General features: G+C 50.4%; 1 pseudogene; it reads right to left on the bottom strand.

The window, feature by feature from the left end:
• Window positions 1–1,170, bottom strand: part of LOC121477397 — a 115,530-nt pseudogene extending 114,360 nt beyond the window's left edge.
• Window positions 1,171–13,227: the final 12,057 nt, after the last annotated feature.

Genomic DNA, 13,227 nt, shown 5'->3' with positions numbered 1-13,227 from the left:
GGGTCACTACTTTGCCCAGATGTCATTCACCACAAGTGAAGTTCCCGCCTGAGTGGGAGTGGGCTTCTTTCATTGTAAGACCTGTGTTTCCTCTCCTCTGCAAGGAGAGAAAATCTGAGAAGGCACGAGTTAGTTGGATCAGCACAAACCTAGGCAATAATTATTTCTGAAACCGGTAGGCAAAGCTCTGCCATCTTGTAGGAATAAATGTCATAAAAAAAAGCCTGTGTGGTCATTGGCTTGGATGAAAGGGGGAGGTTGAAATAGAATTATGAAGAACAAAATAGGGGGAAAACCAGAAACAGAAGTACAGATTTTACCATGTGCCGTCTTCGAAGGGATCTGGTGTCCTTTGCTAAGAGGAAGCCCACCCTCCATAAGATGTTTCCTACCGCTCCTGGCTCATTGTCAGAACCCAACAGGCACATCTCCATGCCTCCAACACATCTGTGCAGTCGTGATTTGTAGGATCTTCTTTCTATTCTCCCGAGTGACCAGAGCATCATGTATGTAACCATTTTGCTGCTGTTCAATAACATCCAGGGGGATTCTGACGTTTGTTCATTTTGGGGGGGGTGTCTCTCTTGCTGTGCAGGTATGTGACCTTGGGCTATGTCATCCTAACACCTCTGGGTTGAATCCTGATTCAACTGGGTCCAACTGGACCACATTCATGTGTCTGGCAGTGGGTCCCAGATGAGCGCCGGCTGATTCTCCTTCCTTGATGCCTCTGAAGCTGGGAGCCACATGTATGGGCAGCCCTGTCGGGGAGCTCCTGAGGAGGAAGCTACCCATTGCAGGAAGCCCTGGGGCTTCCTGTGTAGTAGTTGGCGTGGGAAGGGGCCTGGGGTCCCCAGCACCAAGGGGCTGCGAGTATAGGCCACTGGGAGACTGATGGGTGTGCATGGCCATCTCTGGGGCTTTAGATTCAGGATGGGGGCACCCAGGAGTAGGGAGATGCTGCACCGGGGCTTCATCTGCTGTGGGCTGGAGGGGGTCTGGGGGGCAAGAAGGCAACCAAAGACAGGGCTGAGGGAGCAGCTGGAGTGCAAGACTAGTCTGCAAATGGTGGTGCAGGTGGCCGTTGCTCCAGGAGCCCAAGGCCACCTGGGGAGGAAGTGCCCTTGCCAGTGAGGAAACAGACTGGCTGGGGGTCCCCACCTGCCCCATGGCTGGAGTAGCCCTGCAGGGAGGCTCTTCTGAGCTATTGTCCCATCCAGCGGCCCATCAGCCCATAAAGTACATGGCGTGTCTCCCGTAGGTCATCAGCTGGGCCAGAGCCCAGAAGGCATCCTCCTCAGTCAGGAACATCAGCAGGATGGCCACGATCTGGTTCATGCCCTGGCAGTGGCCCACCGCCTGCAAGAGCCATAGCCCAATGGAGGGTGTCTACTCATGAGGCCCCTCTGAGCCCTCCCCACTTGGGCATCAGGATCCTATGGCTTCCTCACAGCCCAGGCTCCCACAAGATGCTCCCGGATGGTGAGGAGAGCAGAGTGCAAGGACACCCGGATAAGCTATAGATAAATTCGACCCCAGGTCTGTGGTTTGCTGTGACACACTTGTTGCCGGGGACCTGTGTGGTCAGCGCAGGAACCTGGCTGGACAGGGGATGACATTCGGGGGCTTATCATACTAGGTATGTTTACAAGCAGTGTAAATTGTCTAAAATTAAATGCACAACATTCAGAAATACATAAACACACTGAGGGTGGATGTCACTTTGACCCGGCCGACCCTCATTGGGTCCATGTGTGTCCTGGTCCAGTTGTGGTGGTGCGTCCCATGGGGATTCTATTGTCTAGTTTGCTGTGTGGCCTGTGGTGTGGCCGAGGCAGGTGCCAAAGGGAAGGAGACCCAGTGTTCTGGCCTCAGGTCCTTGTTCGGGTGCCACCTGCCTGCACTGTCCTTGTTCCCTGGGAGCATGAGGAGGGAGTACAATCGCTGTGTGCCCTCTGGGCCGGCGAGGTTTCCTGGGCTGGGGGCAGCTGGACCAGAAGCAGAACCCCCAGGGTTCTGGACACAGGTGTGCAGCCGTGGGATCTGGGGAACTTCCCTCCTGCAGCAGCTCTTCGGCCTTGAGGATGGCCATACTGGGAGGGGGTCCAGACTGCTCATGTTGTGTGGCTGGGCCTGGCGAGGCCAGCTCATCCACTCTGGGCAGTGTCTCGGCAGTACAAGCAGGGAGTAGAGGCTCGGGTGCCAGGGACACTCGCTCCAGCCCCAGGAGCCTCCTGGGGTAACTCTCCAGGTCCCGTTGGAAAGAGGCAGGCTGGTTTAGCATCTCCAGCAGGCTGTGAGTCCTCAGCTGGGGGCCCCAGTGGTGGGCTCCTGGGTGCCCCCTGGCCTGACTCTGTCCAAAGCCTTCCACAATGCCGGTGCCCAGCCCCTGCAGTGAGTGCCCGCACACCCAGCACTGGCTTGGTTCCCCCAAGGCTGGGGCAGAAGAGGACAAGCACAGAGATGACAAGGAAGTCCCTGCAGGATATGTCCACAAAACACAGCCCCAGCAGGTTGAATCTGGAGGGGAGGGGGCCCCGAGTCCACCTGGCGGTGGGGCAGGTCACTCATCCTTTGAGCTGGGTTATGGAGGCCCAAATGCTTCTGAGCACCACTGCATCCTTTAGGGCCCAGGGCTGGACCAGCGGGTGCTGCAGAAACTCCCGAGGCCCTCCAGGGGCAGCTTCAGGAGGCTCTCTGGGCAGTGGGTGTGAGTGAGACCCAGAGGCTCCTTTCTCTTGGCCTCCAGGTGCCTCCCAAGGGCAGTAGCTGAGGGTCCAGCTGTGCAGGACCACCGTGGGCAGTGCTATGGCCGGGGGAGGGCCCTGCTTGCTGCTCCACTCAGTGACCCATAATCAACTCACCTGCTCAGTCGTCCCCCTGTCACCAGCCTCGGTGCACTCTCGGCAGTGGGTTAACACCCCGTCCAACTGCCAGCCTCGGGCACGTTTGGGCTCCTAGGGACCAATTACTCCTGTGCACTTTGAGGATCATGTAAGCCTTGGCTGCGAGCTCCCTGTCCAGACTGTAGGCATCCCAGAGCTTCAGGGTGTGGGAGAAGGGGGTCTCTGGACAGTGAGGTGGGAGGGGCGGCCTAAGCAGAGCCCCTAGGGGTCTACCCACTGCCCATAGCCCCTGCCGCTACCCTGGCTGCATCCAAGGAGGCACCACAGCCCCTCCTGCACATGCACTCCTCCCAGGTTGCTCAGGGCTCCAGCCACTCTAGGTTCTGATCCTGGCCAGCACTACCCACAGACCTGGGGGAACACAGATGCTGCCCCCATTTCTGCCAACACGCCATGAGAGGACCCCAGGCTGACTGCAGAATGGGCCAAGGGCTCATCCAAAACCCAAGCTGACCAGGCCTCCCTGGGGGAGCTGAGGCAGAGACAGCCTGTCCCCTGGAACCTCCTCCAGGGACCCTCTGGGCTTCTCCAGATGGGTCTGGGCTGCGAGCCTCAGCCTTAGGGCCCCAGGGTTGGGCCTGGCTTGTCTGGAGGGTGGGGTTGAACTGGGTCCTCCTTGGGGTCAGTGGGCAGGATGAGGGTGCAGGGGTCCTGGGGTGGCCTTACCTGACGGATGAAATACTGAAGAAACCACTTGGGGGTGTAAATGCCAGTGAACATCTGTTCCTCGTCCTGGCAGAAGGGCAGGAGGTGCTCAGGCCCCATGCTGCGGCCCCGTGGATCCAGGTGGACACACTCCCCATGGCCCTGCCCAGCCTCGAGGGCACCCCAGGCCCCCACGAGGAGGATCTTGACATGAAACTTGGGCCAGTTCGTAAGGGCTGTGCTGTCACCCCTTGCCCCGGGGCCAAGGGCAGAGAGCCCCTGGGGAGCATCTACTCCCCATGTACTTCTTCAGCTTGGGGTGAGCTCTGTCTAGAATGTGATCATGATGGGCCTAGAAACTCAGCAGTTTGGGGAATCCTGGAATGAAGAAGCCTGAGAAGGCCCCAGGCCTCAAAAGATCAGGGTGTCCTCATGCACCCGGCCGGCAGTGGGGGGGGCTTCCTGGCAGGGGCCTCCTCCCCCATGCCCTGACCTCAGTGGGCCAAGAGCCTTCTAAGCCCTGAATGGACCTGGTCTTTCCAGAGAGCAGGACTGCCGTTCTGGCTAGGTGTGGCAGCGTCCAGAGACTCCTATCCTCCCAGAGACCCCACAGGGTGGGAGCCCTGGGTTGAGGACCAGGCCTGCCTGGCGCAGGACCTCTTTCCTACAGTGGCCACCGAGGGGGAAGCCGGGTCCCCAGCACCGAGGGGCAGTGAGTGTTGGCCATGAGGAGGATGATGGGTGTGTACGGTAATTGCTGGGGTTGTAGATTCAGGATGTGGGCACCCAGGAGTGGGAAGATGCTGCACAGGGACTGTTCAGCAGAGGACCCCCTGTTTTCCCAGGGCCTGACTGCCCGGCATCCAGCTGGCCTCCCCCTGCACCCTGGCCATCCTACCTGCTGTCCACTGACTCCACTCCTCTTGCTGTCATCTCTGCTACTCTGACCCATTGTACCTATTGTCAGAGCCCTGAGCATGACCCACCCCTGACCCATCTAGCAGCCACTGGGCCGTGAGCAGGGCTGAGGGGGCCGGGGGCAGCCCCGTTGGCCCCGATGGAGTCTCCAGCCTCCATGAGGTTCCTGTGGGGCCCTAGAATCAGAAGCCTCCTCCCCTCTGACGAAGGCCACTGGGCTGCCATCCTTCCCTCGTTTGCGACCCAAGGTGGCCTCCTCCTCCTCCTCTTCCCTCTTCCTGCCCAAGCTGGTCGGCCCCTTCCTCTGCTGCCCACCCTCCCTACCTGACGTTGCTGTGTCCCCGGCATCTACCTGCAGCTCCGCAGAAACCTTCAGGACTGTGGAGGCTCTGGCCTGGGGGTGTGAGTGAGGAGCACCCCCCGCTGATTTGCCTCAGACCAGACCATCCTCCTATAGAAAGCTAGCCATTGTCCCAGAGGACCTCAAGTCTGGAGCCCTTGCTGAAGACAGGACGCCCCCCACACCGATGCTGGAGGCAGACACCAGGCCCTCCCCAAAGCAGGCATGGAGGCCACACATCTGACTGCCCAGGCGGCACTTCCTACCCACTTCCCAGGATTGCCTACTGAGTCTCTCTGCTCCAGCACAGGGCAGACATGGCCCTCAAAGGGCACCAGGGGATCAGGTCATGACCTAGGGGGATAGACCAGCCTCCAGAGTGACATTCCTGCAAATGCAACCGCCTCCTGAGATGGATGAAGGGATGTCCGGGGAACTTACTGCAGAAAGATCTCATTGTCTGTGACCTTCCACAGTGATGGGTCAGTATCATCCCAAGGTCCCATGGAGACGATACTTGGCCTGCTGAAACAGAGGGAACCCCGTGGTGGCACCGATCAGTGAAAGGGACATAGGGAAAGGAGGGGCAGAATGGCTCTTTTCCCCTGAGTCCTGAGGGATATCAGGACCCCCTGAGATTGGCTTGGCATGAGAGGAAGGGCCCCTCTGCCCAATGGGAGCAGCCTGATAGCTTTATGCTTCTACCAGCGATGATCCCAACTGGGGCCTGACCTGTCCTGGTGACTCTCGCTGGTCCCCACCTGAGCCTCACCTGGACCTTGTGACCTTGGTCCCCACCTGGGCTCATTGGCTACCGATCAATAGGAGCCAATATGGTCACTCACTTCACCTGATGCCCGGGTCCGTCCCCAAGGTCTCACTTGTTCCTGGTGACTATGGTCGTTGTCTGCGCTGACCAGGCTCATCCTTATCTCTGATCCCCCGCTGGGCCTCACCTGGCTATAATGCCTCCAGATTTTGACTCATGCTCTGCTCCTCTGATTTCCTTTTTTTTTATTTTTATAAATTTTTTTTTTTTTGATTGGTGTTCAATTTGCCAACATATAGAATCACACCCAGGGCTCATGCTGTCAAGTGCCCCCCTCAGTGCTCCTCTGATTTTCATCTCTGCCTGGGCCCTCACTGCCTAGATTAGATTCGGATCCCTAATTGGGTCTCACCTTTACTTGCTGGCTAACACACCATCAGATATCTGGTGCTCCTGAGGACTACGATATCCACCTGGCCTTAATGCTCCTACTGGCAACAACACCCATTTGGTGCTCATTGGCTGGACTTTGCTATGATCCTCACATGGGACATAATTGCTCAGGCTGCTTATGATACCATTTGGGCCCTTCCTGCTCATACATACCTGAGTATGTGCACCACCTGGGCCTCATCGGGATCTGGTGACTATGATCCCCACCTGGGCTCATCAGCTACTGATGACTAGGATCCAGGATCGACTTGCTACCGATTCCCATGTCCATCCCCAGAGTCTCACTTGTTCCTGGTGACTATGGTACTTGTCTGGGCTGACCTGGCTCAGTCTTGGCTCTGATCCCCTCCTGGGCTTCTCCTGCTCTTGCAGATATGGTCCCCACCTCTAGTGGGTGCTCTAGTGTCTATGGTACTTAGCTGGGCCTCAGCTGATGGTATTTGGCTATGATATCAGCCCTTTCCCAGCCAGCAGGTTTTCCATGTCCTCTTCCATGTTGTAAACCAAACACATCCAAGGATGACACCATGTGAAAAGCTTCAGAGGACACATGCGTCTGTGTGCTTCCTATGGGCAGGTCCCCATCTGTCTGAAAGGATGGTGGAGACAATCCCATAGATCCAAGGGGGATGTGCTACGCTGGCGGATCACACACGGGCACTTACAGTCTGTAGCTCACCCACCTGCAGTCCACCGTCCCAGCCACTGTCCCAGGACATGCCATCATGATGAGAGGACAGAGCTCTCCCACCCCCTTATCAGGAACACAATGAGGCCCAGGAGCCTGCGGGGAACTGCTGACCTGATGCTTGGGGTGACGTCTCCCAGCCAGGGCTGGCTCCGAGGTAGTGGTGGATGGGCCTGCCAGCGAGTGTTCCTGCGGGCTTGGAGCAGACGGAATGTTTCTCTTAGATTCCACAAGCACAATGACCAAAGGGAAAAGCAATGAACTGGGGATCCCTGGGTGGCGCAGCGGTTTGGCGCCTGCCTTTGGCCCAGGGCATGATCCTGGAGACCCGGGATCGAATCCCATGTTGGGCTCCCGGTGCATGGGGCCTGCTTCTCCCTCTGCCTATGTCTCTGCCTCTCTCTCTCTCTCTCTGTGACTATCATAAATAAATAAATAAATAAAATTTTAAAAAAAAGAAAAGCAATGAACTGGACTTAATCAGTTAAAACTTATGCCAGCCAAAGTGTGACCAAACTACCCACACTGAATGCAATGATTTGTGAATAGCCTGAGGGGGACTGTGGGAGGAACACGAAGGCCTCCATTTTCCAGTTCGTGAAGAGCAAGCCTGCTCATGGGCCAGGAGTTCCCAAAAGCCCTGACTGTCCACCCCAGACCACAGTGTGGGGGGATTTGTCATCAGGTGTTGGGTTCCATGCAGCTAATATGGGCTGGAAAGGTCATGGCATGGGTCTCCCTGCACAGAACAGGGCTTACTAGGGAGCGGGGTTCTGGGATGAAATGCCCGAGCCACCACCACAGCCTCCTTCTCTGGACTGGGGAACAGGGAGGCAGCGCTGACCTCGTGGACCTGGGAAAGGGCTGCAGGAGCTGCCTCATGGGGGTCAGTGCGTTCTCACCCCAGCCCAGGATGCCAGCACCCCTCCCGGGACCCACAGGCGCCACAGTGACCCGAGGTGAGCAGGGAGAAACTCCCACTCATCTGGGACCTGTTGCTGTGTGAGCACCTACACTTTATACACTGGGGTACTGGGGAGAGTGGGATAGTTCGGGCGCTGTGAGCCAGATCCAGAGCACGAGTGCCTCCCACTGCCTGGGAATGCAGAGTAGCGCCCATAATGCAGTGCTTAAGTAAGCACTTAAGTCTGCACCCTAAAGGCCAAGTGCTTAAGTAAGCACTTAAGTCTGCACCCTGAAGGCCAAGGCTATGAGGGGAGGTCCTGTCACCATGCTGCGTGGGAAGGGTATGCAGGCACCCTCGCCCCAAGTCCTTAGTTCCCACTCTCAGGCCCTCCAGGCCTCCCACCCTTCTACATAGACTGGTGTCCCAGCTATCCTCCCAACCCCAAGGTTTCACAGCATGGATTTTGCACTTAAGAACATTTGAGGGGCTCCTGAGAGGTTCAGTCGGTTAAACGTCGACTCTTGATTTTGGCTCAGGTCAGGATCTCGAGGGTGTGGTGTGCACCTCACGTGGGGCTCGGCCCTGGCTGGGTGGGGAGTCTGCTTCAGAGTCTCCCTTGCCCTCTGCCCCTCCCACTATAAGCTCTGTCAAATCTTTTAATAATCAACATTGAAGATATTTGAGAAATCTTTATCATCTCTGCAGAGGTGCCTTCATATGTGTAACAGCTGTGTCATTGCCTTTCATGGGCCCACCGTGATTTCTATCAGTAATCCCTATTAATGTTTATTGAAGTATAGTCAACATACAATGTTACACTAGTGTCAGGCCTACAACTTCATGGCTCCATTCCGTACATTACTCAGCTCTCCCCACGAGATGTGTGGTCAGCATCAGTCCCTGTACAAAGTTATTACAATAGTCCTGACTCAATTGCCTAGGTTGTACTTTCTAAATTTCTGTGGCTTATATATTTGAGAACCAGATGCTTATAGCTCTTAATATTGATCTGTTTTGCCCATCTCCAACCTACTTCCTCTCTGGTGATAAGTTAACATGATCCATCACATTAACGAGAGAAAGGACAAAAATCATATGGTCATCTCAATAGTTGTAGAAAAAGCATTTGACAAATACAACATAAAAAGCGTAGTGGGTTTTGAGGAAATTTCCATCAACAGAAATAGGGTGTGAAGGTTGGCCCATAGCTGACATCATACTCTATGATGAAGACCTGAAATCATCCCTCCTAAGATAAGGAACAAGACAAGGAAGTCCCCTCTTAGCCCCTGAAGCCCTAGGTAGGAAACAGACAAGGAAAAGAAAGGGCATCCACACCTGTAAGGGGGAAGTCAAACTGTCCCTATTTGCTGAAGACACGGTAATAGGAACCCTATTAAACCTTAAACCCTAGAGGCTCCACCAGAACTGTTATAACTAATGAGTGATTTCACTTGGGGGACACAAAATGAACATAGAAAGGTTGCCAGCCTTTCTGTGTACCAAAAATGAACACTCAGAAAGGAAATTAAGAAAATGACTCCATTCTCAGTAGCAACAAAAAGCACAAAATATTTGATTGAACCAAGGAAGTGAAAGACTTGTACACTGAAACCTGGATGACTTTGGGAAGACATCCTGGGCTCATGAGGTGGGAGCCTTCATCCTGTTAAAATGTTGATAGCATCCGGAGTGATCCTCACTTTCAATGGAATTCCTACCAAATCATGGTGGCAGATTTTAGAAATAGGAAAAAGAACCCTACCTTTCGTCTGCCCCTGCAAACGACCCTGGACAGGAAAAACATTACTGAGAAGCAGAACAGAGCTGGACACAGCACTTCCTATTTCAAACTATGTCACCGAGCCACAGAATTAAAACAGTATGGCTCTCAGGCACCAGTCTGGCTCAGCATAGAACACTCAGTCTCACCTTCGGTATTGATCTTGGGTCATGAGTTCAAGCCCTGAGCTGGGCTATGAATGAGGCAAGGAGCCTACTGAACAAAAATCAAACCCACAATGGTGTGGTCCTGGCATAATCTGATGGAGCAGAATAGAGAGCCTGGAAGGAAATGTACTCTGATATGGTCAACTGATGTTTTTTGAAAAATGTATTTTAAATCCAATTAATTAACATATACTGTATTACTAGCCTCAGAGGTAGAATTCAAGAGGTGTTGGTTGTAACACCCAGTGCTCATGACATCACGTGCCCTCCTTCATGCCCATCCCCCAGTGACCCTATTTCCCCAACCCCCTCCCCTCCAGCAAACTTGTTTGTTTGCTATGATTAAGAGTCTCTTTTTCCTCCCTCTCTGTTTTCATATTCTTTATTTTTCTTTCCCTTTCCAGATGTCCATCTGTTTTGCTTCTTTGCTTCCACCTAGGATTGAAACCATATGGTAATTTACTTTCCTGACTTATTTCAATTAACATAATACCCTTTAATTCTATCCATGTCATTGCAAATGGCAAGATTTCATTCTTTTTGATAGCTGAGTTACATATCACGTATTCTTTATCCATTCATCTTACCAAGGACATCGTGGTTCTTCCCACAGCTTGGCTGTTGTGGACACTTCTGCTGTGAACAGCGGGGTGCAGGTGTCCCGGCATTTCACTGCATCTGTATCTTTGGGGTAAACACCCTGTAGCACAATTGCTGGGTCATAGGGTAGCTCTATTTGTAACTCTTGAGGAATCTCCATCCTCTTTTCCATAGAGGCTGTACAAGCTTGCATTCCCACCAACAGTGCAAGAAGTTTCCCCCTTGTCCAGATCCTTGCCAACATCTGTTGTTTCCTGTCTTTGAATTTTAGCCATTCTCACTGGAGAGTCGGTATCTCATTGTGGGTTTGATTTGTATTTCCTGATGACAGGTGATGTGCAGCTTTTTTTCATGTGCCTGTCGGTCATTTGTAGATCTTCTTTGGAGAAATGTCCATTCATATCTTCTACCGTTATGGGTTTATTTTTGTTTGTTTTTGGGTGATGAGTTTGGTAAGTTCTTCATAGATCTTGGATACCAGCCCTTTATCTTTTATGTCATTTCCAAATATCTTCTTCCATGCTATAGGTTGCCTTTCAGTTTTATTGATGTTTCCTTTGCTGTGCGGAAGCTTTTTATCTTGAGGAAGTCCTAACAGTTCATTTTTGCTTGTTTCTTTTGCCATTAGAGATGAGTCTTGCAAGAAGTTGTTGTGGCCAAAATCACAAAAAGTTGCTTCCTGTGTTCTCTAGGATTTTGATGGGTTCCTATCTCACCTTTGGGTCTTTCATCCGTTTTGAATCGGTCTTTGAGTATGGTGTATGAGAGTGGTCTGGTTTCATTCTTCTGCATGTGCTGCCCAATTTTCCCAACACCACTTATTAAGGAAACTGTCTTTTTTCCATTGGATACTCTTTCCTGCTTGCTCGAAGGTTAGTTGACCAACTTCTTTTTAACAATAAGGAATTTTGTTTTCTTGAGGTAAACCTAACTCATCCATGGAAACTATCATTTCGTATACTGTTGAATGAAGTGATTTTGTTCAGGATCATATGTTCATGAATGATATTGACGTGTCTTAGTATTTTCCTTTCTTGGTTTTATTTTAAAGTTACTAGGGTAATAAAATGAATTTTGCAATGCTTGTAACTTTCAATATTTCCCAAAATGTAAGTGTGGAATTACTTTGCTTTGACCGTTTATAATAGAGTTCACCATGATGTTTTCTGGCTCTGCAGTTTCCTTGTGGAAGGGTTTTGGCGACTGCTGTAGGGGCTGCTACATAGGAATCCAACTTAGGACATTGGTCCTTCAGAAGTAACTTTTCTTCTGCATGAAAAATATTCTTTAGAATTTCCATTTGTATTGACAACAGTAGCTTTGGTGTGTGTGGTTATGTTTTAGCGTATGTCTGTGAGATTATCTTCAGTGTACCTTTACTCCTAGGAAATATTTTCACTGGTATTTAATTTCTAGGATAGGTTTTTTTTTTAAATCACATTAAATATATAAATCTTGTCTTTGTGATTTCCATTAGAAGTGTTGAAATATTCTCAAGAATGATAATGTGTCTCAACTTTGAGCTAAATATTATTTTGTCATCCTATTTTTTCTGTGTTAAAATACACATAGCATAAAATTTACCTTTTTGACCATTTTAAGGTCTACTATTCAGTGGCTTTACGTACATTCACAAAATCAGGTGACCGTCACCACTCTCTACTTTGGGAACATTTTCATTATTCCAAAATAAAACTCTATGCCATGTAGGTGGTTCCTCCTCATTTCCTCCCCACTCCCAGCCTCTGGCAACCACTCCTCTGCTCTTCATCACTGTGGATTTACCTATTCTGGGTATTTATATTTATATATATCCATGTTTCATGTAAATAGAATCTACAACTTGGATGCTGTTTGTTTGGCCTCTTTTGCTCGGCATAATGCTTACAAAGCTTGCCTATGTTGCAGTATATATCAGCACTTCCTTCCTTTTTATAGCTGAATAATATTCCATCACACGAGTGTGCTACATTTTGCTTATCCATTCTCTGTTTTGGGGCATGTAGGTCGTTTGTGTATTAGACTTTGTCTGAACACTTATTTCTACTCAAGTATATACCTAGAAGTACATTAGTTGGATCATATAGTGATAATATGTTTAACTTATGTAGGAACCACTAAATTCCTTTCCACAGAGGCTGACCGCTTTACATTTCCACCAGCAATGTTTGAGAGTTCCAACTTCTCCACATACTTGTCATTATTTTCCTTCTTACTGATTATGATACTCCTAATGTGTATGGTGTTGTATCTTATTGTGGTTTTGATTTATTTGCATTTCTCTATTGAATAATGACATCTAAAATCTTTTCATGTCTTTCAGGAGTGAACCCAACTTCATCGTGATGGTTTCCTTCCCCTTTATTATGTATTGCTTGATTCCGTTTGCTAATTGAATTAGCTTGAGGGTTTTGTGTCTGTGTTCACGTAATAGATGCCTCTACTTTTCTTTTGCTGTCTATTTTTTGTTAAAGTTTTAATTCAAATTACAGTTACTTAAAATACGGTGTAATATCAGATTCAGGTGTATAAACCAGTGATTCAACAATTCCACGTAACACCCCATGCTCATCACAACAGGTGCCCTCTGTAATCCCCGTCACTTATTTCACCCAACAGCACCATCCCCCACACCTACCCTCTGGTCATCATCAGTTTGTTCTTTATAGGTAAGAGTCTTTGTCTTGGTCTGCCTCTCTCCTTTCTCTCTTTGCTCATTTGTTTTGTTTCTTAAATTCTACATGGGAGTGAAATTATATGGTATTTGTCTTTCTGTGATTGACTTATTTCACTTAGCATGACACTCTAGTTCCATCCATGTCCTTGCAAATGCTAAGAATTTGTTCTTTTTTATGGCTGAGCAATTCATATATATCACATCTCTCCCGCCCTTTTTTTTCTCAACAAATCTTGGTGTATTACCCAAACTTAGCAAGTTTCAACAATACTCATTGATTAGCTCACAGTTCTGAAGATGAGACGTCCAAGTGAGCTCAACAGAATTCTTCTTAGTGTCTTACAAGGCTCCACTCAGGGTGTCAGCCTGAGTAG

This window comes from Vulpes lagopus, chromosome 17 (genome assembly GCF_018345385.1).
Source record: "Vulpes lagopus strain Blue_001 chromosome 17, ASM1834538v1, whole genome shotgun sequence".
In the NCBI taxonomy this organism is placed as follows: Eukaryota; Metazoa; Chordata; class Mammalia; order Carnivora; family Canidae; genus Vulpes; species Vulpes lagopus.
This window is presented reverse-complemented; position numbering and strand designations above follow the sequence as displayed.